General features: G+C 35.8%; 2 long non-coding RNA genes across 2 annotated transcripts in view; one reads left to right on the forward strand and one right to left on the reverse strand.

Moving 5' to 3' along the window:
- Positions 1–25,146, forward strand: part of LOC116216817 — a 112,373-nt gene that overhangs the window by 9,273 nt on the left and 77,954 nt on the right. The window lies entirely within an intron of this gene.
- Positions 3,990–25,146, reverse strand: part of LOC104911713 — a 57,841-nt gene continuing 36,684 nt past the window's right edge. The window contains exons 2-3 of the long non-coding RNA XR_794131.3: positions 12,638–12,742; positions 3,990–10,344 (exon numbers count right to left, since the gene is read on the reverse strand). This is a non-coding gene — a long non-coding RNA (uncharacterized LOC104911713). The remainder of the gene's footprint in view (positions 10,345–12,637; positions 12,743–25,146) is intronic.

Raw genomic sequence — 25,146 nt, forward strand, 5'->3', positions numbered from 1 at the left:
TTTTTTTTTTACTAGGTAAAGAATTCATTTAAAGAATTTCTGTTTTATTCGTACGTGCAACACACATTTTTCTTAGAATGAATTGGTTTTGATCTAAGAATCTTCACACGTGATTTCCATATCCAAAATAGGAGCTTTTCACTTGAAAATGAGCTTTTTTGTTAACGTTTAAAATTCATTCCTTAGCATGATAAGTCCTCAAACTAAGCATCTGGACTAATTTTAACTTTGACATTATTGTTGGTAGAAATATTCTAAGCTGACTTTTATTTGGAGCAGTATTTTTTCAATTGCTCAAAAATAAGCAATAGTTTTCAGCCCAGCTCTACAGATACCCTATTTTACACAGAACTGCTCCCAGCTATACACAAGCACTAATGAAGGAGAGTTTTAGAAATTCAAGTCTGTCTTTTGAATGATCTAAAACGTGAAAAACTTCAGAACAGCTTAATTGTAGACACTGTGATTGCTACTGTCTACTCTAGACATGTAAAAATGAGACCTCCAATTTTACTTTTTATTAACATCAGTGGCTTTTTAAAATCTTGGTTTAATTGTGCAATGAGCTCTCTGGTTGCACTAAAACTGGGATGTTTCAGAGGACATTTTTTCTGGTTCAGCGATCTCAATGTTCTTTACCTCTTCTTTTATGCAACTTGAAGTGAAGTGAAACGACCCTGGAGGTGTTCAAGGAAAGTTTGGATTTTGTGTTGAGGGATATGGTTTAGTGAGTACTATTCGATGGTTGGACTAGATGATCTTGTAGGTCTTTTCCAACCTTGGTGTTTCTGTGTGATTCTTTGAAAGATGCATTTCTTTTGGGTTAAACCTTAATAATGCTCTCATGTTTAAACACATTGTGACCCTGTAGTTCTGGTTACAGAAATATCTGCTTACCAAATTCTACTTTGTGTGTAGTTCATGCAAGTTTGACTGACATAAGCTGCCTTTCCTTCCATTCTTCTACATACATATGATTGTCACAGCAGAATTTCCCCATTCTCCTTTAACAATATAGTGATTATTTCAGATTACTGTCATAGGTAGGTAGTGAGGTTTGAGGTCTTATAGGGCGAATTCTCTTTGGGAAGTAAAAGTATTTTTTCATATGTTTTCCAAAGTTTTTTTATCTTTAGCAAGATTAAATGAATGTTAGCTTTTGAGTTTTGTGATTAAAAAGAGGGTCACAATTACTTAAAAGTAAAACAACAATTCACTTGGAACTACTCCAGTATCTATCAGAGCTATTTATTAGAAGTTTTTCTGAGGTAATCTGCAAAATCTCACAGCTCACATACATAATGGTGATGTCCAGAAAACACCGTGTTTATCACTTCAGAATGAATATTTAACATCCAGGGCATCTCTTATGTGAGCATGCATAATTCTGTATGGTGTGCTCTTCAGGCCAGTGAGAAAAATCATTGCAGATAGAAGAGTACGATTCTACAAAAGTCATTTTATTCCATGCATGTTGTTAAAATTGTCACTTCTTCTGTGTGAAAATTAAAGTTTATATTTACAAGGACCAGAGAAAAGTCTAGCCATGCATTGGAAGTAGCAGAAAATATGTCGTTTTTACTATTTTTTAATTCCAAGTAAATAAACAATTGAGTTTCCATTGATAGCAATAATAATGCTGTTAGTATGTTAAGAATTGTGTCATAAACACCAATTTAAATGCTTTTATTACCCTTTTGAATATGGCTTTAATTAAATAAAAAGCTAGAAGAGGAACAGTAAAGGTAAATACACATCTCACAGTGGACTTTAAAATGCTACAAAACTGCAGAAAGAATGTGGCCAGAACTGGATCCCACTGAAATCAGAATGAATGGTAGTTTTTGTAGATTACTTCTTGAAGGATGTTAGAACAGAGTGTTACTTCACGTTTCAATCAGTCCTTTTGCATTGAGGTGAACAGTTTTGACTAGTTATCATGTAACTTCACTACATTTTTACCCTGTTTGCTAAGTCAACTCAGAAAGTCTTTTTCAAATGCTTTTTGCATTCTTTGACAGTGAAGCAAATGGCTATGTGGTGTGCTATATATGCAATAAAAGGAAGAACATTTCTCTAACAACATGTACAGAGACTTTTATGGATATTTAGGTTTTTTTTCTGTGAAGTAAATGAAGGCTTGCCATCAAAAGTAATGGCAAATGTGTTTAAGTAACTTATGGATTCCATTGCTAGTTAGTTTATGTTCCTTTAGATTTACAAGAATTTTTCCCTCATCTCCTTTCCTCATCTTTGTGTAAAATACATTGAAAACATATCTAAATATAAAAAAAAAACAAACAAAAACACAAGCAGACCATGTATGTGCCAGAAACTACTTGCCCCAAGGTGGGATTCATAAATTATGTTCGAGCACAATGGTATCAAACCATTTTTAACCAATACTTTTATTTGGAGTCACTTTTCCATTACTGACCAGTGCAATACTAACCCAACTGTTTGGGTCAAGGAGCCTGTGTAGCCATAGGGCTCAAATACCCTTCTGGAAAATAAATGTGTGTAAGAAATTAATATTGGCTTTATGGAGATATATGAAGCAGCACTGCAAGTTTGAAGTTACTAGAAAATACTAAGTAAAATCATAATCATAATCATATCATAATGAAGAAATTAGGCAGCTTGTAGTCAATTCTTGCTGAAGTACTACATTAAGATATTTTTAATTCTTCCACTTACATTCTAGTTCCAGTCATCTTCTATGGGCTGGTGATTACTTTTTCTGTATGAAAGCCCATACTGAGCTTAGTTTATATCTGGACTGCCAATTGTGAATAAATTACAACAAAACACATAAAACAAAATTTAAAATTTCCTTTTCAACAGAAATTTGGCACCTTTAACAACACCCCATCATATGTGCAGTGTGCTCTCCCTTTCAATGACTGGCTTATTCTGGGGAACAAAGGGGAGACTTGTCATGCCTCCTCTCCATAGCTGCTGTCCTCACAGAGGGCAGTATCTCAGAAGCACCCTCAGAAATGTTCAGCCACTGCTGTGAGAAACGTTACCCTTTCTTGCCTGTCATGTTTTGATCAGGAATGTTTCTGTGCTGGTAGCCAAAAACCAAAAAATCTGCCATAGAATTATTACTTTTCAGCATCAGTAATTCCAACAAAATGGAACAGTACCGTTGAACAGCTTATACATGAATAGAAAGGAATAATCATGGATGACATATTGCTAGACTATGTTTTTTTTAATTTCTAATTTCATCTGCTTCCTTAAAAATGTCTAAATGTCTAAAAATTCCTTAAAAATGTCCAAATGTGGAACTTTTTGAAAGCCACACATGAGCAGCATATACACTAATCCTATTATTCACTGACAGGATTAATGAGCGTGCCTCCTGTATAAAGTTGAAAATGTACCCTCGAGGTCCCAAACTTCCCTTTTCTTGTGAGTTGAGTGTCAAGATAACCCACACATATGCAATAGCATTCTATCATGAATTATATATCATTTTATGGTCCTGAATTTTGCTCCGCATTTATCACTGCTAAGCTTTGCTTCCATACTTGACGTTGTCCTAGCAATCAACTGATAGTGAGTGATGCTATTCCATTTGGAAAAGACATTCTGGATAAAAGACTTGAAGTTTTCTTTCTTAAAAAATCATGTATTTACCCACCTACAATTTCAAAAACAAATGGACCAAATATTGTTACAAAACTAAATAGGTATTAACTATATTATAAATGTTCGAACATTACTAAAACTGCATTAAAATGTTCTTAGTTCATAACGTCCTGGCTGAAGAAAGTCCTTAAATTCATTCTCATTCATCTTTTATTATATCAGAGGAAAGAAGTTTTTGGTAAAAAAAAATTTGTCATACAGTTTTAGTTTCTATAAATATATATATATATTTTTCCCTATAGAGAGAATGTAGTAAATTTGAATTCATCATAGTAGAATTGATCACAGTAGAATTCTATTCAAGGTGAAAATGGAAATATAGATGGCACAAATATTGTCATTCCTGAGATCTTCTCCAGGCTTTGCTACCCTTGGATGCTAAAGCCTAAATTTGTTTGTATTGCTTAGAGCTGGAGCTGCAAACTTTTTGCTCAGGAGCACAATGCTCTAAGTTTTTCTTCATGAAAACTCATCAAATTCCTTGGGCTCTGGGTAGCTCAGTCCTAGGCCTTTGTTCAGACTAGCGTTTGGAACAGAGAGCAAATTCGTATGCCACAAAAGACCTTTATTATGTTTTATTTTGTGTCTTCTAGCTCTCATAAGAGTATGCTTTAGCTTGCTATTTCTGAAACTAAGATCGGTGTAATCAGTGTTCTTCAGTAGAGTTTCCAAATGGAGAAAGCAGTAAAATGTGTGTTTGAAGATACGAGACAGGATTCAAGGTACTGTGATTATTCCACAGCCTCTGGAATCTATGCTTAAATATGATTAAGGGCAAGATCCCAAAATAACCTCTTCTATTTCTGGTTGATATGTAGAATGCTATGCTAGCCATATCCTGCAGCGCCCCGTGTTGTCATTTAGTTGTGTACAAGTCCAAAGCATTTCTCAGAGAAGTCTCTGATGAAGAAAGTGGAGCTTTCAAGGGGAGATTTAAAATCTAGAAGCTTATCACCACTTGTCTTGTTAAGAAGAATATATTAATTAGATTTTTAAAAAAAAAGAGCCATTAAAAGTGGTGGCAAAATTTATTTTATTTTATTCATTGTACTTATCAGCATGATATGGAAGTAAAAGGTTAACATTTCAGTTACTGGCTGCTGCTTTTTGAAGTACTTTGTGGAAAAAGAATTATGCTTATCTGACTAAAGATTATAGGTTAAGATAATGGCTATTCAATGGCTGAAAATATTTAGAATTTAGTATTAATTGCCATGTCAGGTAATAACAAGGTAACTAAAGGTTAACAAGATTTGGAAGGATTTATTGGTTTATAAACAAAGTTAAGTTCAGAATATCATGTTGAAGCAAATGATGAGGTTATGAATGTGTATTAGCAGAAGAAAAATATGGTGAAAGAAAGATTACTGGTATGATAAATCCCATTTTGAAGTTTACAAATCTTTAAACTGTTATTAGGGAAAGTGGCAATTTGTGTGTACATCCATATCTCCTCATGTCATTGTTACCAAATTAAATTCATGTTGCAAAACCCCCTACTGCTTGCAATGTAGAACCTGCTGAAAGAGAAACTCCGGATGTGTCTTCACATCTGGAGCAAGGCCAGAGGAGGGCCATGAAGATGATCTGAGGGCTGGAGCACCTCCCCTGTAAGGACAGGCTGAGAGCTCGGGTTTGAACCAGATGATCTTAGAGGTCCCTTCCAACCCAAACCATTCTATGATTCTGTGATCTTGATGGCAATCCCTGGAGTTTCCCAGAAAAAGATAAGAGGAGCATGAAAGAATGGTCATTTGGCCCATAATGTTATCTGTGTAAGAATGTCCATGTAACTTGTCTTTTAAATCTGTATGAGTGCCAGAAAAAAAAAAAAAAAAGTTGAACACAGGCTTATACATAGTGCACACATTTATTTCCTAGATCAATTCTGAAGGAGGATCAAGTGCTGTTTTTGGTTGATTAATTGGGATTAACGTTTGAGAGGCACTAGTATCAAGTGGAAAGTTCTATTTTTTTCCTGTGACAGTGAAATAGTTTCAAAATGCAATTTTCTCTTACTCCCTACCCTCCCCTTGACAACCTCACTCTGATATTGTGCGGGGTGTCTTGCCTAGTCATTTATCTCCTTTGACTCAGTCTGATACTATTTTACCTGGAACATAGGGGAGATAATTTTTAGTAGCATATTTTAGTATTCAAAGCTTGAAATTCCTTTTTGTTCCTGGAGGAACAATAAATTCACAAAATACAAAGTATTTGCTACCTCTTTCTCAACTTCTTTTCATGTCAATATTTTAATAACTTGTCAAATAATTTTTCTCTGCAAAATTATGTCATTATTGCAGATAGCTGGACGATTTGAAGACACATTCCAAAGGTCTTACATGGGCTTAATGAAAATTTCAGAGGCAGAGATGCCTGTTACTTATTTTTTATTTACTTTGAAAACAATAACAAATTACTGATCTTTCCCTGAGCTTAACTTCTGACAGCTAGTAAGACCTATGCTTACATCTTTAATGCATTTCTATCAGAACACTGGTTTTCAACCTACCTGAATGTTTATTATTCACTACCATAGCGGTTATTATTAATGGAGTATATGCAAGTACAGAACATATTTATTTTTGTGCATACTATCCTGATGTTCTAGAACAGTCTTTTAAACAGCAAAGTACAGCTAGGGAATAGGTAAATGTTTTTGCATGGTATTTTATTTCATGTAGATTTGTACTCTCAAATGGAAGACAGTAGGAGTTTGATCTCATTAGGCATATGCAATTTTAACCATTGTATTTCTGTGTCGAGCTATGTAATATAATTTATTTTTTGATTTGGCTTTTGGCTGGATATGAAGAATTATTTTAGAGGATTTTTATTGTATATATGAATCTAAATCAATCTTTCTTTATCAGTGTAGTGGATTAGCTTATGTCTCTTAGGATGGGATTTGAAAAGTCATCTGCTCTTGTGAATGCCTTTTTATTTTGTTAGTCACAGATAAAACAAATGACTAATATTCCTGGCTACATTTTCAATTACCTTGTAAACAAAAAATTAATAAGCTGAAGGGGTCTGTAGGAGTGAAGTAGAAGCAGAAGTGTGAATGAAATATTAATAAAATTAGGCAGATGATGCAGTTCAGACCACTTGTATTCAGGGTACTTTTTCTCTACACTAAGTTGACAGATTTAGAGACAAATATTTTGTGATCTTGTAAGCCTGACATTTGTATTCTTTCTTTAGTAGCTAGTAGTAGTTAATGCATTCAGATTTCTAGTAATAACTGGGAAAAAAAAGAGAGGTGAAAGAGGAAAATAAAGATATAAATTGCTATTTTTGCTACTAATCAAAATAACTGGGTATTTTAAATATTGGCTGTGGGTTAACCCCAGAAGACAGACATTTAGCCATATCCAGGAAAGCTTACCATAATGTTTTCTGTTTGTTTGGGAAGGCAAGGACTGCAACTCCAAATGTTTTACCTTTCATCCTTTTCCTGAGATTTTCATTGCTGATCCTGATGTCATAAGTTATGGGACATCCCCATGGCCAGTTTGGGTCAGTGTCCTGGCTGTGTCCCCTCCCAGCTCCTTGTGCACCCAAGGCCTAGCTGCTGGGAGGGATAGCATGCAAGAGAGAAGGCCTTGGTACTGTGTAAGCACTGCAATAGCAGTAGCTACAATATGAAGTACTGGTTTGGACACAGATCCAAAACAGCACCGTGCAAGCAACAGCGTAGAAAACAGACTGAGCCCAAACCAGTAGGAAGGGACAGAGTGAACAGGTAAATGTTTAATGCAAGAAATAGACATTAGATGGCTTTGATAGCCTGGCTAGAAAAGCTCCTGACTGTGTGATTCTCGGTCCAACACGACCACTTGGGTACTCCTAGAAATTTTTAGAATTCTTCCTTACTGTCTTGAATTAATTAGGTCTTTTAATTTATTTCCTTTTAAAAAAGTTGTCATGTTGCGTCTAAAAATACTTTTCAGAGTGAAGTTCATTAACATCACTGATTGAAAAGAGTGTGTTTTGTTCAATATACCTCCCCATAGTTTTTCAGTCACATTTTTTGTTTTACATTTTGAAAGAGGTTGTGTGGGTTTTGTATGTGGTTTTTGTATTTTTCCTCCCTTAAAATGGCTGAGTTGTCTCTGAAGAGCTGACTGCTATTAGGATGAGATAGATGCTAATCTGTGCACATCATTTGATTGTTTGTTTTCTGTCCTGCAAAGAACTTCAGAAGAATAGCACAGTGTTTTCTCAGCATTTGTGTACAGACATTTCTGCTGAGTGAGGAGAAACGTTGTTTTGGCCTATGTTTATTTACTCTTTCCCCTTCAAACAGTCTGCAGCAGAAAGAGTACAAGGAGGAGGATGAGCTTCTCTATAAATGCTTTGGCACAATAAAGCAAGCAATAGGTTGACTACTATAATGGTATGTTTTGGGGTGCCTTCAGTGACACATCACAGAGTTATGTAACCTTCACTGGGGACTGGGCCTACACACAGTTCCTTTTCACCCTTTTCATATGGTGTTCTGTTGGAGAATAAAACAGAACTGCATTCAATGCTTCTTTTGTATAGAAATCAGTCTCCTCTACACTTGTATAAATAAAACAAGCAAATGCTATTTCTTTAAACAAGATGTGATGTTTGAGTAAAGGGGAATTTCACCTCCCTGCTTCGCAATGTCATCGTTATGGAAAGCCAAACATCAGTGCAGTTTACTGTTGCTGCCTATCAAACTGAAGAAATACTTCATGCCAAGACTGGGATTCTCTACAGAGGCCTAAATCCAGTATATAGATGCATCATTAACCATTGCCATCAAGAATACTCTACTGCCACAACTGTCAGTGAGTTTATTCTTGCTATCACCCATTTTTGAGGTTGCAGGAATCACACCGAACCAAATTTAAAAGGGAACTGTTGTACATCTCAAGATGCATCATTAAAATGTGAAATCTTCCACTACACTGATTACAATATTTTATTCAGCAGCAGGGAGAACCAGGCATAGCTGAGCACTTATGTCATGTTCATGGCATCAGGACTGTTACTCATAACTTTATTTGAGAAGGATAAAAATATTCTACTGACAATGCTTAACTTGATGCTTATATTGAGAGAGGTGGAAAGAGGCATATTCCTACACTGATTGATAATCCCTATTTCATCCTTCCAGTTTATTTTCATCTCTTTGAAAATGCTATATGGACACTTTGCATTTTTACTTTTTTCTTTAAATTACTGTTGATAGCTGCTCTCTATTTCCTGCCTTTAGTGTTCTCTTCTTCTGCTGTTCCAGACTCCACCAGTCATTGTTCCCACCACTGGCTTTACATAATCCCCATTCCTTTCTCACCTCCAAGACCATATTCAACTTGAATTTGTACAGGAAGTTTTGCTTGGAGGGAAGCAGACCAAAGTTGTTTTGTGCATTTATTTCTTGCTACCCTCTCTCTCCAAAGTCTGTAGGTTTTTAAACTCAGTCTTCTGGAAGGATGTGAGACACCACAGGCAATCATAATTTTATTTTAATAAAGTTATTTGTCAGTGAATTAAAATTCAGAACTGTAAGTTTTCAGTTAATTAAATAAGAAAAATGACCAAAAAGTGCAACAGGCCATGTTTTTCATTATTAAGTTCAATTTATTTCACACTGCATTTTCAGCTTTCAGTATTAAGCAGATTTTCTTCACTAACAATAAAATCTAAAAACGAGTGAAAGCAAATGTGATCAATTAACCATGGAAAGCTAAAATCTTGCAGTTTGGTTCTCTATAAACCAAACGTTATTGAATTTTCAAGTAATGGTTTCATAGTCTCAAGTAGCTGGAAATTAAACAATTGGTGCTTTAAGAGTTTAAGCACATTACTTGTGATCTAATTGCTTTTACTATAAATGATTATACCTATTCCTTATTTAGCATGCCCAATGCATCCATTTAGACGTGCATGATTCATTTTGTTCTTACTTCAGGATAGATGAAAACACTGTACTGAAGCAGGAAGTTAGGACTAAGAATGTGTAATTTATTTGAACTTGTGTAAATGCTACTTAGACTAATGTCCATCTGGTTCAAAACAATCTGTGAAAGCAGAGTGTAGAAGCAGACTAAACTACAAGTGCTGCCTCCTGCTGCCACTGAGTATGCCTTATAATTGTGCAGATATTCTGCACTTCAGGATAGCAGCAAACAGCAAGCCTGTGCACTGAGCTGTGTATTCCAACCCAGAGCATGCTTTCTTGCATGCTGATGCATGCCCAATTGCTTTGGCTTATTTTCTTTACAGAAAATGCATATGCCACTATTGAACTGATAGAAAATAGTCTCTTTTTTAAAGTAAAGGGTGGGGGAAAGGAATAATACTTAATGGCTGCAATTGGGCAGCAAAACATTGTATGTAAATTTACACATTTTGACTTTTTGTGTAGACAGATGGTTGGTTAAGTCAAACCTAGATATTTCCTCCCATGACGATTTTGTAAAGCAGTGTAGCAGATTGTCAGAAAGTACACTGTTCTAATGGGACAGATTTATTGACCTCTGGGTTGTTGTAGTGGTGCTAAAACTGCGAATCGTAGCTCAGTGCTGGATCCTGGTAGATGAACGTACGCAAGTAGCTGCAGTCACACAGATTGGATTCCTGGGTGACTCTGCCTGTGAAGAATAGTAATTTCTGGCTTCTTAATCTCCCTTGTCTTAGACCAGATGTCTGAAAATAATGAAGATAAACCCACGGCTGTATTTAGTTCTCTGAATTATAGGGTGCAACTTTTAAAGTCCTATGTACTCACTGGCTCCATCCAGCTGCCTCCTCCCCTTCTTCCCCAGGAAGATAACTTTTCTGCACTTGGTTCCATTTCTGTCTCACTAATAGTGCTCATCAGCTCTGTGGCCAAACTACCTTCTATTTCTTCTTTGGCAGCCTCCTTTCTCCAATATATAATCAGGTTGCTATTTGCTCTAAGAAACAAGTTGATATGCAATTCTGCAGTGAGGCTGGGAAAACAGTGCTTTCCAAAGTCTGTCAGTCAGATAACAGAAGCAAAGGTACTTTTTGAAACTGAGAAGCTGTAACATCTACCTTGACAAGACTGACTCAGTGTATTGAAATTTCAATCTCACTCCGGACCAGTGTCAGCTTCAGGCTTTGAAATTCAGCTTCGGAACATACTTGTTTCTGAACCTACATTTAAACTAAAGTTATTTTAAAAGAAAGCTTAGACTAAATTCCTAGGAAGGAACAGGTTATGTTCCTAAGCACTCTCCAAGCCATTGGTATTTTAGTAAGAAAGCAGCGTGAACAAAAGCTGACTTACTGATCTCTGTCTTTACTTAAAAGTCAGTGCTCAGGCATTCATTTAGAAGACTGAATACATTTTTCACTAAAACTGTACAGGTTTTGACATTCACAGTTAATAGTGATGCTCTATGGGCCAGAAAATATAACTAGCGAAAGTGTCAGGTCCTGATCCTGCTTTCAATGAAGCTAGAGGAATTTTAACCATCACTTTTTTATAGAAGACTAGAAGCAAAAACAATTGATGTTCAAATGCATTTAGTGGTTGTATATTTGCATGGTGCAGATTTACTCATAATATTTTGAATATATTTTAAAAAGTCTCTCATTTTCTAGGGCATTGTTGTATTTTAGGCTCTCCATAATTAATTTCTATTTATATAGCAGATCAAAAAAACTAGCTTGCAGGTATCAAAAAGATGCACGTTTTCTCACATACAAGAGTTTTCTCACTTTAGTTTTATGCAAATAGTTTATTATTAATGCTTTTTAAAAGACCACAGGAAGTACATAGACTTTTTTTCTTTTATTCTTTCTTTTTTTTTCTCTATGGTTAATAGACTTTTTTTTTTCTGTATGGTTAATTTCAGACATTCTTTTTTTTTTTTTTTTTTTTTTGCTTTCATTTGTAAATACTTTAAACTCACTCTACAGAATGGAGAAAAGGACTGTAATTACTTAAATGTACACATGAAGATAATAAGAATTGGGATCCTCATTTTTAGTCACCTACATCACTCTAATGGATCTCTAACATGAAAATTCTATTTTCCAAAATAACACTACCAGCACTTGTTGCCATTTGTCTTCTTGGAAAAACATTTAACTTCTAACTTCTCACTTCATATTTTTAAATTACTTTATCTTTAAAAAGGCTCCTTCTATGTTTCAGCAGATTTAGGTAATGTAATGCTTTTGACTCAATCATATTCTTATAGGCAGTTATACTACTGATGTTTTGGTAAAATCACATATGGGATTCTAAAAAAAATGACGAGTTGAGTTAGTATCACCCTGGGCACAAAGTTGTGCCGAAATGCATGTTTCTGTGAAATGTATTCTGTGGTAATGTTTTTGCATTCTGCATAAATTCAGTGCTAGTCAAACGTCTTTTGTAGTTGAAAATAAACCATGACTACACTCTTTTAATATGATGGTGATGATAATCAAAATTGAAATGCACTAAACAAAGTACTTAGGACACTGAGATACTCCAGAAAATAAAGGCATGATGAACAGAGAGCCTTATATTTGAAGTGTGAGATTATTTATTAAAAAAAAAGAAAAAGCCTGACCTTTGAACGATGTCATCACACTGCCATAATGATATAAGAATGGAAGTGTCTTTTGTTTACAGTATTCAGTAGAAAAGATGGTTTTACCAGCGACTTTTGTGTTGGTGAAATACGCTGTGCAAAATTCCCCCTGAAATTAGCCTTTATGTTATATCTTCCATCTTAGATTGCAATAGGGGGACTTTCTTTTGTTTTCTTTTTCTTTTAAACACATTTAGTTTAAAGAGACAAAAATCTTTAATTACCGTCAGGCCAAGAATGGTTAAACTTAATTGAAGAATAAGTTTAATAAAGTTTAATAAAAGCTATACTACCCAATCAAATAATTTAGTATTGTGCATTTGTACTGTTGTACTAGCTATAAAAATCTGAAACAGCTTATAACATCATATGGTTATATAGGTACTTACCATTTTAAAAGTAGCATTGAGTGGAATCTGTAGAATGTCCCCACGGTGTAATCAATAACTGATTAAAGTGATGAGCCTTTATGGTATTATTCTGAAGTGCACAATCTGAAATTAGAGGAAATTTACTGACAGTGATATATTTTGTTGAAAGAGGGATTGCTCAGACATATTAACAACAAAATCGATGCCTGTTGCCTTCTACAGAGTACAAGGACAATGATTTATCCTGAAAACATCCTTCAGCTGAGTAACTAGGTAACTTACACTGCCCTGCATGTACATGTTAGGCTCCATTTCATGAAACAGGATTCCACTGCAATGAGTGAAGGAAACAGATGGAGTAAGAGGAGGACAGATGGATACAAAAAATTACTGCCACTTTTTTTTGGTACCTGTGCATTAACTGCAATAAATTGATTTATTTTCATTTAGTGAAATAGGAAAATTATAGATTATGAAGCCAAAGCACTACAGAGCCCAAAACCATTCAATTTTGAAAGCATGTGTTTGTAGTGATTAGTAAGAGATCCAGATAGGTTTCATCGGAGAGTCAAATTTTCTGCAGACAAGATTCTTACTGCTTACTCCAGTCCTTTTTTTTCTGTTAGGAAGATATTAACATCTTTCTTATTCAATAGGGGAAAGATTAATTGATTATTCTGCCATACTGGAAAGCTGTGAAGTATTTTTTGTAAACCAGAAACAGGCTGCTGAAGTGAGTTTGCAAACGCAAGGGAGATGCATTGCACCATGCGGCTTTGTATAGCCTGGGATGGAACTGAACCTAGAGAGACAAAAGTGAAAGGCTAAGAGTCAAGGAAGCCCCTTTTCTTCCTGCAGCAGCTCTAGATTTCACAATTAGAAAATCAAAACAGATTTACTATATATATACTAGGAGTCCTTATCTGCTGTGTGGCACAGCTGCTCTGTCTCATACTTGACCTTGACTTAATTTGATCTTCCCTGTGGTTAAATGGGAAGTTCAGCTGTGAGCCAAATCATTTCTCAACACCTCTCATTCTACCAGTAACTGCCAGCTTGTTGCTGATACTGTTGGATTTTTATATGAGCATCAGTCCATTAGAAATTGGATGGTGACCATCCAGGCAATTTGCATTTGTTTCAGAATGTCTTGCAATTAGTACACTTTCAAAATTGTAGAATGCAAGTAGAAATCACCCCTGAATTCACAATGGTTGAGGTGTGTTTCTTCACAATGAAGAAATATAGTCAGAGAACATAATTATTCTCATGCTTGTAAAAATTTTTATCAGGTTTTCTTGCATAAAAGCAATCCAAGTGTAGCTTAGTAGCTATATAGTATTATTTATATATGTAGTATATATTTATATATGTAGTAGTATTTTAAGCAGATAGGAGATAAACTACATATCTTTCTTAAATCATCTATCTAAAAGAGATAATTTAAAATCTAAACTGGGGTTAAAAGTGATGAATTCTTTCTCTTTTTTTCATAGTTTAGAGATGGAAAGGAATAATAGCTTAATCATTTTGAAAGCATAGAATTACTTTGGAAATTAAATTTGGACTAGAATTTAGTATTAACTCCAGCAATACTTATGAAAACAAACTTGCAACAGACGAACAGACACTCTCTTAAATCCTTCCTATCAGTAATGGCCTTAATATATAACCCTTCAGCTTACTGAGACCTGCTAGAGCATTCTCATACTAGTGCAGAACTGTAATTATTTTGAAGATGACCAAGGAAAGGGAAAAGGCCATACATACTGCTGTCAGCAGAAGTGTAAGTGATGTGCAGCTTGGTTTATATATTTGATTTGTATTCAGCCTAGACTTACACTGCCCTTTCTCAAACAGCTTGATCACTTCTAATTCTACAGAGGAAAGGAAGTGCAATCTTGTACAAGGTTCTCAACAATCATGCTTCTTGCCCTGATGTGGAGAGAGAAAGGCTATGTATCTACTGCAGAAAAGAGGGCTTTGTTAAAATCTCCTGGCAGTCCTCAGCTATTATGTGCTAAAGGCTGTTACCCAAGTGCTAAAACTTGTCTGAGCTACAAGAAAGAACAAATCTCTAAAAAGTGGTCAAAACTCAAGTGCTTGATCTTATTTCTACCCAAAACAAACAACGGCACGCTAGTTTAAATGCTTTCTTGAGCTATCCTCCCTGTATATTTGGTTCCACTGTTCTGCTCTGAGATAGAGTCCATACACATTAACTCATTAATGTAATATGAGATCATTGTGAAACAGCTGTGGGACATGCTTGTCAAAAGAAAGGTCAGCATCTTCTGTACAAATGGGAATAAATGTTCAGTATATTCACTGCTTTTGGAGCATCTGTCAGGAGCTGAGCATCCAGCAATCTTCCTCTTTATGAAATTACTCTTGCCAAGGAATTGTTTCTTTTTGTATTTTTGTCAGCCAGCTGATAGTTTACAAATGAGCTGAGCATCATTATCTGAGCTGCAAGTTAAAACAGATACATTCTCCATATATATGTAATACGTATGAATTATTCCAGCGTGTTAGTTCGGGCACAAAGATCAACTAAACAGCAGTCTCTACTCTGTATATGAACATAGAATATTAAGCTTAAGCTATAGGTATTATTTTGGATAATAAAAATAACTTTAAAAATAGTTACTTCAGTTTGTTTTCATCTCAACAGTATAACAGCTACAAACGATACAGCAGATTATGAAGGCAATATAATAATTTATACAATTGGTAAGAGAATACACCAGGAACAGTTTTGTGGGCTTGGGAGTTCAGAATCCCCACCTCAACTTTGTGTGCCTTTGCCCAGGTGTGGCTGGCTGCAGACAAGGTGCTCTGTGTGTTGCAGCCATCCTTCCTTCTGGAGCCATGCTGTCAGCACAGTCAGAAATCCCTAATACTTTTAGTTGGAGAAAATAATTATATAATAAAGATATTGTAGGTGATGTGTTTTCTTTTTTGAAGTTATTCTCCTTCCCGACCCAGATGAATGTAAGTAATATCTTCTTTTCTCCTCATGTGTCTGTTCTTGTAGAAAAGTGCTACTGAATTGTTCTGAATAGATCTTTGCTTAATTTCAAAGCTTAAATTATTGCTTAATAAGAAAGTTGGGCTCGACTTTACTGATGCACTGCTAAATAGTAGATTAAAAAAGAGAAGCACAATGCTCAGTTTTACTGGTGATTGTTAGTGCCACTTCTGCTCATATCTTTGAGATTCTCATCTTCTTTTCTCAGTTACTTATTCCAAAATCTTTCAAAAAAATAAAATGGAAAGTCAGGCAAGAACTTTTTCACCTGACATTAATTGTACTTATTGAAATGGTATGCTTTTTTGGGAGGGTGTGGGGGGGCAAAAAGGAACTGGAAAGGCCTGAGGCAGGTTTTAACATTTTCAAGCCATGACTAAAACCAGTTTATATCAGTTGGCAAGTGCTGAATGAATGCAGAGACAAGCTAAAAGAGATGGCTAGGGTCATATGGTGGAACATAAGCATTCAAACATAGAAAATTATATATAGCAAGGTTTGTGATAAAGAGGAGAGTGAATGAATATATGAAGGAACTTAAAAGTTAACAAAACAAAGATTATTAGATATAAAACTTGAGGAAGTAGACTAACAACAAAAAAAAAAAGTAGAATTAACAAACTTTAAAATGCCATAAGAGATGCAGAAGATTTTGATCCATATATATGTGCAGGAAGAATGTAGCACATCTGTTGCTGCTAGCTAGGCCTGAACACTGTGGATATGAGGTGCTCCATACCAGCTGCAGTAGGAGTTGATGCCTGTCTCTTGCAGAGTCCAGAGGAACAGTATACATGTGGCTTTAGTTCATCTACCAATGAACTCATGTTATTGCAAGTGAGAAATCTTGTCTCCTCTATAGAAAATGGAAGCTTTCAGATTTTTTTTCTGCACTGGTGAATAAGTTTAAAAAAAAATAAAAAACATTGTTTAAAAATGTGTACAAAAATGCTGTGATTAATAAGTTATGTAATGTGAATTCTGGGGAGGGTTTAGGGTGGGAAGAGAAGGGGATAAGACAAAAAAAGGGCGGCAGGATCCAAATTGATTTTCAGAACAGTGAAAAGTAAATAGGATGGTAAGACTGCTGACATTCTTTGGAATATTTACCTCTAATAATTGAGTATTAATTTCCTGTAAGAGAAAGGAATCAAATAAGCTTGTTGTCTTTATATGGTTAGCATAGGTTCACTTGTTAATGAGATTGTATGGGGCTGCTGAATCACGGCCTGAACCTCTGATTTATCACCTGAGACAAGCAATGAGTCAGCCACGGGAGCACAGGTGAAGGCAATTCACCTGTGTTGCAGGAAGGGGTGGAGCCTGGCTCCACCTCTCCTAGACCCATTTAAGAGCTGACTGCCAGTGGGGAAGGATCTCTCTGGAGATCTGCTCCATTGGAGTTCATCTCATGAGCCTAGGACAGGGTGAGTGACTTTCTCTCATTTCTCCAATAGAAATTATATTAGCCAAGCTCCTGGATACGTACATATGTTCATATGTACATACATACCATCTGTATATCCATTGATTATACAGAGATCATTTTAAAAATACTCAATTCTGAATTTCTGATAATACTTCCTTCTGACTTGTAGCAGGCTTTTTACTATTAAAATAAATTATATTGTTTTCCCTTGGATACTTCTGAATTTGCTTAGAAATTACAAAATGTTGGGTACTTGCACAGATAAGAAGGGATTGAGCAGAAGCCATTTTGTAAGTAATCAGATTTTGTGATAATGTTCTGCAGAATGACTAATGATATATTCACCGACTTAGCAGTAGGGGTGGTATGTATAACTAAAGAACTTATTAGAATGATGAAGATCATGTTCAAGGCATGTTAATTTCCCTCAGTCCTTTTTTGTTACCCCCAGGCATTCAGCTTGCTAAAGAACTTATCTCTGCAGATGATGATGATGATGTCTGCTGTAGGATTTATTTCATGTCAGCTATCTCTCACATACATCTGTGCTATCCCTTTGCCTCCATCCAAAAGGACAAGCGTAGGATCACATCTCATTGCATGTCCTTGCATATGATGACAGGCATTTTGATGTGTTCAGCTTCTGCCAAACATTTAATCAGGCCAGAGCAGTTCAGTAACATTCACTACCTAGGTTTTTAAACAAACCAAAATCAGTTATGGCCATTATAATTCTCACTGTACTTCAAACTAAAGACTGGTAAGCTGTTGTTTAAGAACAATAAATCACTGAATATGCTTAAACCTTTCCATTTTTAGAACAAAATGCTTTGTGGTTATTTTCTTTATCTGTTGCCATAAATTTACAACTGAATCTTAAGCACTGATTGTCCTTATGATACTTTCATTTGGAGATGTCAGGTATTTCAGGAGGTTTTACTGATAGAAAATCTTCAATTGCACCTCTATTGTGCAAATATTTATCCTTGCAAAGCTGAATGGACTTTACCTGATTTTAAACCTTAAACCCTTTGCAAAATGCCTCTGATATATAATGCCTCAGCGTTAGGAACAAATAAATACAAGAATCAGATATTCTTTAGAACATTTTGTGTGCCTGCATGTATGAAAACACAAGGATGACAATGACCTGTAGCAGAAATGCTCAGTCATGGCTTGAAACAGTGATTGAGCACCTGGTGGGAAGGCAGGGCCAACCCAGGGGGGCTCAGGTGCATGCAGTGTACCTGAGTGACTAGAAGGGGTCACTCTTCTCAGACCTCATTTAAGGGTTGGCAGTGGAAGTAAGGCTGTTTTGCTGGAGATTCCTGCCTACCTGAGACCTTCCAAAGGTAAGCAGACTTTTTCCTTTGTTTCTGTATCTATGGTTGCTGCACTTGGGCTTGTCCATGTTTGCTGTAGCCAAGGAATTTGCCACTGAGCTGTTATTGCTGTACTTTCCATTGTGTAATGGCATTACATGATTGCTATAAGTAGTAAGTAAGATACCTGAGATTAAGTGGTTGCTTCTTTAGTCAGTAGCAGACTTTTGATCTCTGTTAAATAGCAGTTCATCACAAAGTTCACACTGTCCTTACTAAAATGAAGCTCTATTTTGTTTCAATAAAATATTGACCAAGGTCCAGTCCTACAGCTCACAATTCCCTGAGTTATTCTTTGCTTGTTTTAAAATCAGCAGAACTTCTCGTCACCAGCAAAAGGCTGGGAACTGGGCTCCTTGTGCTCACTGAGTGCTGTAAGAAATTCTATTCCAGACTCTGTTCCCCCATTTCTCACTGTGTTTTTGTCTGTTTCACGCTACAGTGATAAAGGCTGGTTATATTTTAAACAGAGGCTTATCATAATATTTTACATTCTTAAACTTCTGGTCAGTCTAGTCTACAGTTTCATTTCTTAAAATGTATTTCTATTTTCTCTGTATTGCTTGCGCATACTGAATATAGAAGAAACTTTGGTTCACAAAGTGCCTGCTTTAGTTTGTCATTTTACACTGATTTCATCATCACTGTGTGAGATTTGCATTGAGTATGTAACTTAGCTTGGTGCTTGTTCCATGTTCAACCAGAACATGGATTCTATAATAGCACTTTCATTAAAAGGCAAAAAGAAAGTATTTAAGTGTAAGAAAAAAGATAAGTAAAAATAAATCCTTATCATTTAGGAAAATGCATTTTCTTCTTATTCTTTGCTGAAATCGTTCACATTAGAAATATCCTTAAGTTATCTGTTTTCCAGAAAGCTCTTATTCTCCCAGATATCCTACCTAAAAAAGCATTTTCTTTTGTGAAACTGAATCAAAGACTATCAAAATTCAAAATCGTTTACAGTTGTAAACAACATCTCTGCTCCTAGCAAGTGCTAAGCAATAAATTGTTGCTATTTCACAATGCTGGAGATTAAAAAAAAAAATGCTTTTCTCTTTGTTATGAGAAAAGAAGTCTTTATTTTTAGAAATCAAGAAAAATAATAAAAAAATATGGTGAGTTTTTGATGAGTCAGTTTATACTAATATGATACATCTCAAACTTATGAGAAGAAATCACTGTTACTGTTCCTGCAGTACTAGTACCAGAAATAAAATCTGCAAGTTGTTTACACAACTGAAAAATATTTCATATAAAAGGTGGAAACATGGTATTTTTATCTCTAATGAGCTGTGGAGGTTCATTAACTTCAAAGCATTGCTATAATGGATTATCCCATGTGTGTGGAAACTTGCACATACAGTACAACAAATAGGTCTCTTATCTGTGCGCAAGTCTTGTGTGCATTTTATGGAAAAGAAAGGTAAACAAGTAATAGTGCTGTAATTAACTTTGCATAAGTTAATCTCGTTTTTATGTGCACAGAACTTGCTTCATTTCTCTTAAGAAATTGATGTGTTAACATCATGTGCTTGTATTTTTGGGTCAGAATGTGGGAAAATTGTGTGAGCTCAGCTTCTTAACATGTGCTTAAGCCTCATGTTGTTTTTTTAACCAAAATTTTATCTGTTTATTGCTAATTCTTGTCAGAGCACCCTATGTACAATGAGCCTGCTCTTATCCCCTTCCCCCCGCCCCCCTTTCCCCACCCAGTTCCAGGCCTTGTTAGCAGGATAATTAACATTTCTTCAGAAGGATTCTTTCTGTGCTTATTGAAGTGACCAGAGGATGAAAGTTTCCCTTTTTTCACTATTTTTTTTGCATCCTAATATTCTCCCTGTACCAATTCTGATTCAATTCAATTTTTATATGATGAAGCACTGTACACAATTGTGCAAGTCTATAAATAAAAAGCAATAAACTGACACCTTTCACCTGTATGAAATGTATTTCATGCTCTCTTTTTTCTGTTACATTTGCCATTAAACTTCTGTCTCTACTGCCTTTCTCTATTTTCCCATGTCCCTTTTCACCTTTTCTGGCAATTGACACATTCTCTGCTGCAGATGAGGAATAAAACACCATTACTCTCTTCACTATGTCTACTTGTGTGCTGATGGCTTGACACAGGCATTGCATATAGACATTCTTCCTGCTCTGGCATTTAAAATAAGCTGTCTGCAGCCACATGCTTTCAAATATAAAGTATTGCTTATTTCGAGCAATGTATCTATGTATGTAGAGAACCTTGTGGATCTCAGAATAAAATCTGGCTCTGAAATGAAGGCAAGGCTAAAAAGCAGAAAGCAAGAATGGGCAATGAGATCATTGGCAACTCAGAGCATTCAATGATCTTACCAGTTTGCTCACTACATGCTGCCTGTAGCAATAGCTAATATATTTTAAGCGATCATGTTATGATTGTGCATGTAGATTGCCCTACATTAGTAAAATTCAGCTAGACATTTGTGTTAATGGCTTCTTTCAAGATTCAACTATACCCAGTCTGTGGCCGTAATTGGTCTGCTAGGATTGAAGACTGGCCTCAGCCCTGACAAGTAGCTGCCACTCCATCTGGTGTATATGTGGATCCCACTCATTGCTCTAGCACTGGTGAGACCTCACCTGGAGCACTGAGTTCAGGTGTGGAATCCACAGAACAGGAGAGATGTGGGCCTATTAGAGCACCTCCAAGGAAGGCCACAAAAATGACCTAAGGGATGGAACGCCTGCCCTATAAGGAGAGGCAAAAAGAGCTGGGGCTTTTCAACCTGGAGAAGAGAAAGCTCTGGGGTCACCTGAGACTGGCTTTTCATCTAAAGGGAAGCTGTAAGAAAGAAGGGGACAGACTCTTTAGTAGAGTCTGTTGTGACAGGATAAAGGGAAATGGTTACAAACTAAGGGAGGGAAGATTTAGATTGGACGTAAGGATTAAGTTTTTTTTTAACAATAAAGTTAGTGAGATTCTGGAATAGGCTGCACAGAGAGATGGTGGAAGCCCCATCCCTGGAGGCATTCAAGGTCAGGCTGGATGAGGCTCTGAGCAACCTGATCTAGCTGTTAGGTGTTCCTGTTCATTGCAGGGGAGTTGACTAGATGACTGTTAAGGGTTCGTACCAACTCAAAAGATTGTATGATGTTCAGCTCACTCATCAATATGACACTCTATGACACTTGTTTTCACTCATACGAAGTATTTCTGTACCTCATCCTTGTCTTGTGACTTTCTCATCAGCCCTGTTCTTTAGGTCATAATTCTGTTTTTTCTCCCTGATCTACCACTTGCAGTACTGTCTCCGTCTGGATTTTGCTCACTTAGCCTCCTCACCAGCAATACCCATATGTCTCAAGCACTTGCATTCCATGATTTCTCTAGTTCTTGACTTACATTGTAACTGGACCTTGTAATCTTTTAAACAAAATGAGAAGTTGAGCAGACTTAAAACTCGTACTGAAATTTTTGTTGAACCATGCCACGTATCTTAAACTGTAGTGGTCACTTGGGAAAAGCTCTCTCAGTTTCCTCTGCCACTCCCTCTTACTGTTTCTCTGTGTAGTCATTTTTAAAATTTTGAGGTTTGGAGACTTTTTAAGAATAACGATTAAGTTCTGTAAAGCCTAAAAGTGCAGATCTAATTTATACCAAGAAGAGACTAAAAGCCCATTTGGTAGATGAATCTGAAATTATGAGACAAATCTTCATAAAATATCATGTGATTTTTCAACAGAATCATAAGTGCTCATGACAATATAATCAGTTACGGCAAAAAGCTATAGGATTGGCAAATCCAAGTAGAGTGATAAAGAAGTTAGGGAAGGGAATGGATACCTAGTGTCAGCAGAAGTAGATGATACACTTCAGTTTGAATTTTATTCCTTTCAAGCAAGATATACAAGTAAAGCTGGGTCTCTAGGTTGTTTTTAAATGTTATTTAATATATAAAAAAAAATGGTGCTGTATGAGGAAAAAACTATCAGATCTCCAACAGTGAGGTAAATGAGCATGTCTGTAAGTGATAAGTCATCTTTTAGGGTCACTGGATCACTTTTTACATATTCATCCTGGCGCTCTTTTTATTTTTGATTTCCTTTTCCAACATGTTAGGCAGAATCCTGCAGAATTTTCTTTTACAGATATTACAGTGCTGCTGTATACTGTAGTTATGGACTGTGCAAAGAATCAATGCAGTGAAGCAGGGATTGCAATTGAACTGAAGTTCTCACAGATTTTCATGTTATAAAATAACAAAATAGTCAGTGGATGACTAAATTAATATGAAAAATTCTGCAAGCAGCACTGATTAGGCAAATTCTCTAAGTAAAACAGCTCAATCTAATCGTGTATTCACTTGTAATGCACAGGATTGTAATCCTGTCTGTAAAAGAAGCTGTTTAGATAGGTGAAAATAAAAAGCCTTTATGTACATAAGCTAAATCAGCGTTTTTGTATTACTGAGCTGTGCTCAGTAATAGATACAGATTGTAGCATTAGTGTTGCACGTTAACAACTTTGCTTTTTGTTGTTTAAATCCATGAGCTAAACTGTTGTTTATTTTTATCTAACCTTCCCAACTTCTGCCACTATAGCTATTTTTCATGTTATTTCATAGATGCAGGAGTAACTTCCATTAAAAACTGAAATCTGTCTGGTATATATGCTTTCAGTACACAGCTGTTCGTACCCATGTGCATTTTTTCACTTACCTTTTTAAACTTGTTTTTGAAACTACCCCAGGTTATCAGCTGTTATTTTTAAAACTAGCCAATGCTGGTTGATAGAAGAGCCCTTGCCAATGAGTTTATTTCTGTGCCTTATGATTGTTTATAATACATTTTAACAACCTCCCAAATATAGCATCTTTCTATACCAAACCATTCCTTCCCACTTGGCAGTCTGTACCTCTGTCTCACTCTGCCATGATTACAGTTGTTGCTTACAAAGGCTATCCCAGGGTTTTTAATCAAATTAATTCCCAATGGTTATGCTCAACAGCAGCCCTCAGCTTTAACGTATCCTTTCAAAGAAATGACTCTTGTGCAGTTGCGTTGACTTAACTTCTAGCTGCTTGATTAAAAAATATTTAACCATGATTTTTGGCTGGTAAATTCAGTCAAATGATGGATTTCCTAAGGATTCCACATTTGTTTTGTGAAAATCATCAGCATGATAGAGGAGAGAGACCAGAAGCACTTTTTCTGGTAAGAGAATGAAAAGAACTCAGTGTCTATGCATTCTGTTTGCTAGTAGCTCATAAATTTCAATATACACTCTGAATGTGTAGTAGCACAGATGAGGAAGGTCTCTTGGGGCAATGGGACAACTAAGGGTGTTGCTTTTGAGGATATTTCTGTGAAATTCCTACACAATACAGGAGTGTTACCTAATATATCAGTATAACCTCTGGGAATCTTGGCCTTTCATTTTCGTAATCTTTATCACAATGTGGTTCAAATTACTATTATTTCACTTAAGAAAAATATCTCTCAAAGCTATTTATGAAATTTAACATATAGTATGATTTTAGATGTGAAGAAATTGAGCAGATTGGACTGTGCATTATTATCCATAGTAATTTAACTTTTCTACTGGTCTGTGTGTGGAGAAAAGTGTTTGGAGAAACTGGGGAGAAATAATCAAAACTTCGAAAAATAATCTATGTGTATGAAATTGGCTGGTAGAATAACTCAACTGCGACATTACTTTTAATCACAAACGTGACTGTTTTTTTCTTTTGATATCAGCTAAAACCATAATATTTTTCAGTTTTGACAGTGGAGCCAGTAACGCTACATAATCACGTTATATAATCTCAAAAACTGACAATGAGCAGAATAATGTATAGTAGTCAATAATATATGATGCCAGTATGGGTGCAGTGCTTAGAGTTGTCCTGAGAAACCTCTGTTTCTCAGATTCCTCAGCTTTATCTGTGACATGAAGGTCTCATGAGTGCCACCACACAAGCTTGTTTTATAGGACTCAATTGCGAGATCAGAATGTAAGAGAAGAGAAAACCACTGGTGAGGGAAAACCTTTATTTAGAGTCTTTTTTTTTTCCAAATTCATTACTTTTTTTTTAATGATTTGATTGTTTTTTTTTTCTCTTTTGCAATCTAGCATTTATTATGGGCTTGTTTTGTGACAGCATGCTGTACTGCCGATTGTTATTCATGTTAGGTTTTCTACTTCCTAGATTTTGGAAGCTGTTTGAATGCCAAATAGTAGCAATCATCTGTCAGAAAATAGATGGGGATCTGGGATTGTAATTAAATGTAGCTGTGGTCCATGTACTTAAATACTAATTAAATGGCACCAACTTTGAGATCATAATCCGGGTGATTACAACTAGACTCAATTATGAACAGATACTATGCAAATATGTTTTTGTCACACTCTTAATTCTTATCTTACATAAAAATAACCAAGAAACTCGCTCCTTTTAAAGAACATTTCTGTCTTAAAGATCTTACAATATAAAACAAAGCCTTTTGACAGATCTGATCTTTTAGCCCTGGAATGCTGTTTCAGTTGTTCCTGTATTAGTTTGCCAATTGTTCCATTAGTTTCATGGGGGCTGTGTGAATGTGAACATGCTAGATGTGACAACAAAACTATATTTAAGCTTCCCAGAGCTTCTCATTAGGAGAGTCTTCATTCTGTTGCTAAGAGCTTAGCCAGACA

Source organism: Meleagris gallopavo, chromosome 7, assembly GCF_000146605.3.
Source record: "Meleagris gallopavo isolate NT-WF06-2002-E0010 breed Aviagen turkey brand Nicholas breeding stock chromosome 7, Turkey_5.1, whole genome shotgun sequence".
NCBI lineage: Eukaryota > Metazoa > Chordata > Aves > Galliformes > Phasianidae > Meleagris > Meleagris gallopavo.